This window comes from Leucopleurus acutus (genome assembly GCF_964270905.1).
Source record: "Leucopleurus acutus genome assembly, chromosome: 17".
NCBI classification, from domain to species: domain Eukaryota; kingdom Metazoa; phylum Chordata; class Mammalia; order Artiodactyla; family Delphinidae; genus Leucopleurus; species Leucopleurus acutus.
In genome coordinates, this window is record NC_139159.1 from 54708743 (window position 1) to 54713840 (window position 5098).

General features: G+C 36.2%; 1 pseudogene across 1 annotated transcript; it reads left to right on the forward strand.

Annotated features, from left to right (window-relative positions):
* The first annotated feature begins 235 nt into the window (after nucleotides 1-235).
* On the forward strand, nucleotides 236-814 carry LOC309974445 (AP-3 complex subunit sigma-1-like; annotated as a pseudogene). The gene has a single exon. The product of its transcript is annotated as an AP-3 complex subunit sigma-1-like (transcript).
* Nucleotides 815-5098: the final 4284 nt, after the last annotated feature.

Genomic DNA, 5098 nt, shown 5'->3' on the forward strand with positions numbered 1-5098 from the left:
AATCATTTTATTTCTTTTCAGTATTTAAAATTTACCTGAATAGTTCTAAATAACTTGGTTTTATCGCTACATCGTGTAGATTTTATCTCGTGTCATCTCTGTCCGTATGAGTATTTAGCATATGTTTTTGTTTAAAACGGTTCACCCAGTGGGGAAGGATCGCCAGCGAGATCCCGCGGCGAGGCTCGCGCCTCACCCTGGCCCCCAGCTCCCACCCGGTCGGCCCTGCTCAGCCATGATCAAGGCGATCCTCATCTTTAACAAACAAGGGAAGCCGCGGCTCTCCAAGTTCTACCAGCCCTACAGTGAAGATACACAACAGCAAATCATCAGGGAGACATTCCATTTGGTATCTAAGAGAGATGAAAATGCTGTAATTTCCTAGAAGAAGGATTATTAATTGCAGGATCTGACAACAAACTGATTTATAGACATTATGCAACATTATATTTTGTCTTCTGTGTGGATTCTTCAGAAAGTGAACTTGGCATTTTAGATCTAATTCAAGTATTTGTGGAAACATTAGACAAGTGTTTTGAAAACGTCTGTGAACTGGATTTAATTTTCCATGTAGACAAGGTTCACAATATTCTTGCAGACATGGTGATGTGGGGGGAATGGTATTGGAGACCAACATGAATGAGACTGTTAAACAAATTGATGCACAAAATAAACTAGAGAAATCTGAGGCTGGCTTAGCGGGAGCTCCAGCCAGTGCTGTATCAGCTGTAAAGAATATGAATCTTCCTGAGATCCCAAGAAATATTAACATTTGTGACATCAGCATAAAAGTGCCAAACCTGCCCTCTTTTAAATAAAAAATTTAAAAGGCCACTCCCAGGTAAAATCTGGGGAAAAAGTGTCTAAGTTTACCATGCAGTTGTTTACCAAAAATAGAGGAGGAGAGTCAACTTTCGCTCTTGGATTTAAGTCAAGGTACTGTAAAGAAGTTATGTAAAGGCGGTATGGAAGTTCATTGTTGCTTTTCTTGCTCAGTGATTTTGAAGAAATTGAGTAGTTACAGTGTGATTTTTTTCTTTATTTTCTAAACTGCATTCCTATGACCACCTAAGGCATGCCTCTATGTATTGGCTACTACAGTATTTTGAAGTGTTTGGGACATTTCTTTAAATTATGTATAACCCAAAATGTTGGTGTTTTGCATGGATCACAAATACAGCATTCCTTAATTCTTTCTGTTATTTTTCACAATTGTTATTTAAAGAATGAAGTATGTATTGCATGAAAACATTATGACCTTTTTCTCTTAGTTTAAATAAACTCCAAGGTAACTGGAAAAAACAAATAAATAAATAAAACCATTCACCCTACTGCCTGTATCTCTATTCCCCTACCTATATATTTGCTCCCTGTGCTCTCTTCCTCCAATATAGTTACATCATGTTAAGTTAGATTAACATTCAAGGTTTGCATTGTTATACCTAGGTAAACAACATTTCCTGCTGAGCCACATAATATCTAGGATTAATTTTACTTTCCTTTCATTAGAGTTCATTGTCTTTTTTTTCTTTGATTAGTGATTTTATATACATAATCCTTTGGTTAATATATATGTATACTCAAATATATAATTCAATTTCAATCACTTTTAGTTGTTTATATCCCTCTAAATACATCCAGACATATTAAGTATTCTACCAATTTCATCTTTCTTAAAGAAATCTTTCCTAGATTAGTTTGACTTTTTCCAATATTCTATATTTTTTCTATAGCCTGTATCTTTTCTTTCCTAATATCCTATATCTTTTCTTTCTTGGTTTATGCTCTCATTTAGTGAAATGTAACCTCTAACAATTTACTGAAGGGTTCATAGAAGATCAATTTTGGAGAGTTTAGATGTCTGAAATATACTTAGTTTCCCTCACAGTTGATTAGTAGTTTGTCATACTACTAGTATGTCAAACTACTAGTTTGTCTAAATACTTAGATTAGCAATCTCAGTATTTTAAAGTCATTGCTTCAGTGTTTTCTAGATTCCAGGGCTGCTGTTGAGAAGTCCAAAGCCATTCTGATACCTGACTCTTCTAGGTACCTTCTCTTTGAAAATGAGTGGAATTTTCTCCTGCTCCCAGTGTTCAGAAAATGCATGATAATAGACATTAGTATGGATCTATTTTTTCCAGTGTGCTAAGGCATTGTACATCCAGCAGGCCCTCTGCATCTGTAAATTCATATCCTTCAGTTATGGGAAATTATTTTGGATTATCCTTTGTGATTTCTTCTACTGTATTTTCCATTTTCTCTCTTTGGAAAATTTTTTATTTGGGTATTGGACTTCTTAAATTACTTGTCTTTTCTCTCCTATTTTCTGTCTTTTTACTCTATTATCTGAAAAGTTTCTGTATTTTTATTTTCCAGCCTTTCTATTTTTTTTAAATTTCTGCTAGCATCTTTTTTAAATTCTAAAAGCTCTTTAAGAAAAATTATGAATGCTCCCCCCCCTTTTTTAATAGCATACTGACCTTGCCTCATGGTTATAATATTCATCATCTTATGATGATTTTTTAAAGAGAACTTTTCTTCTATGCTGTTTGTTTGTTTGTTTGTCTGGTAATCCTTAGTTGCTTTGGTTTTTTTTTTAAAAGGGGGCATTGAAAACCAGACCAAGTGTGAGTGTTTGGATGGTGCTTGTCAATTGTGGACCTCACTACTGGTGGTCTAGCCTTTTCACTAAATTTCTGATGTTCAGCGTCTTTAGTCTCTTCTTTTGGGCTGGTCACTTTGCCCAAAGAAAATTCCAATCCCTTGCCTGCAGGATAGAGACCTGTCTTTCAGAGTTCTGGAATCTGAATGAGGGAAGAAGGAAGGATAGCTCTACATTTGGTATGTAAACATTGATTTAATCTCCATATTTTTAGTGTGATATTAGGGATACTAGTATCTCTGGTATCACCTGCTCCAGAGACCTTCTGTTTTACTCTTTCCAGAGAAATACCTTCTAGTCCTCTAGTAAAGATGAAGACTGCAGTTGTCATGCAGTTTACAGTGGAGTGAGGGATGTGAGATCTGTTTTGTAAACAGATTTTCAAATAGTTTTCTGTATTTAGACTCATCTTCATTTGCACTTTTTCATTTGCCATGGCCAGAGACTTAACGGTGTTTTACTGTGGCCCTAATTGTGGTATTTTGGCTATCTAAACAGAGAATTTGGATAAAAACTTTTGTAGCTTTTCTTTACTGAGTGTCTGCTTTGTACCAGGTACATTACAGATATTATCTGCAACTTTCTAAACAACCCGAAACTATAAGTTATCATCCCCACTGCATATAGTTGAATAATTTAACTAGAGTCACTAGCAAGCAAGTCAGTGGTTTGGGGATTCAAAAGTAAGTCTGAATCATTGACCCAAAGTTGATGCTTTGTCCTACATGATTTGTTGGTCTTAAAAGAGTCAACCTCTTAAGTCAGAAACAGTAAGACCTATTGGCACAACTTAAAAGTGTTACATAAACGCCTCTGCTCTCTACCACATTTCATGTTCATCAGGTGTTTTAAAGCTTAAAATTCTCAAAAAAAAAAAAAGCTTAAAATTCTCACAGTGGCCTTGTATTTTGGGGTGTATCTGGAGCTGACATTGGGAGTGGAGGGTGAGAGATCACGCACTATTGGAATGATGACTTGAAAAGACTGATGATGCAGCAACTAGTAGGAAATGGAAATGACCTGTGAAGGGGGAAAATATATTCATATTCTTTGTATTTGGGTAACGGTAAAAACCCAGATGATGAAATAAAATATAGGCTTTTTTTTTGGTGTTATGAGTCTTTCTTGGTTGAGTTTGCTTCTTAAGGCTAGGAAATTAAATGAGCCTTCCTTAGAAACAGAAATCAAGATCAGATGATCTGAGAGGTAATGCCCAGCTTCACAACTCAAAAATGTTTATTAATTAGGCAAGTTTCCCCACTCACAGACCTAGACTTCCTCTTCTGTTATAATCAAATATTGATTGCTATCATTTGTACCCCACACTTCCACTCTGTCTCCTGGACCAAGGCACACCTTATAAATTCTGAACCAATATCTACCAATCACCTATTATGTGCCAGGCACTATTAGACATAAGTGGCCCAAAAACATATAAGACAGACCAAGGTCTGCCTTACAGAACTTAGAGTTCAATGGGAAGGACTTATCTTTAATAAGCAACTGAAATAAACTAATAAGTAAACAATAAGGGGGCAGATCATACCATCCTTTCCAAACTTTTCCTCTTATATGTACTAAAGAATATGTTTTATTAAAGAATATACATTTATATTCCTTTCCATTTTATATTCAACATTTACCTATATGACTTTCTAAGTCTCCCAGATTTTATTGTCCTTAACGTAGCCTGGCATTGCTCCTCTTCCAAGGGGGCATGCATTTGGTTTTCTTTCTCTGAGTACAGCCTTCTCCCTTGTTATCTGCCTCCTTTACCCAACAATTCTGACCCTTAGTAGTTCTTCTCTTTCATTTCATCTATTCAGCCCTCTTTTGGCATTACCCTAAAAATGTTCCTTACTCCCCAGATAAATTATTCCCACTCTCCAGCATCATTCCTGGACTGCCTCATTGGCATATTCTCATCAGTATTTGCATGGGCACAGATTTCTTACTATTGGTAATTTTTCAACTGACATAGACAACTCATGGAGTCACTCTTCTCCTTTCAATCATTATCTATTATTCATATTCATTTTCCCTCACAACATACTTCTTCTTTGGCCTCTATTATACATTTTCCTTCAAACCATTCCATCAAAACTCTTTCAAGGGTGACAACTGACCTCTTACTAAATCCAATTACCTTTTCTAATCCTCATTTTTTGGCTTTGGCCTTCTTAACATTTCTGCAGCACATGACCACCTTGTTCTTCTGAAACCCACTTAAAGGTTGGCTCCTGTGATCTTCTCTGGCACTGAACTTCCACGATCATCTTCTATTTGTCAGACAGTCCCTTCTCCAGCCTCTCCTCTGTCATAGTTCAGTTCTTAACCCCCTTACCATCGCTCTCAATCTTCTTTTCCATTTTTGACTGACTCTGTGTTCTGACTTTAGCTAATAGGTTTATTCTTGATGAGTCTCCTCTTGCA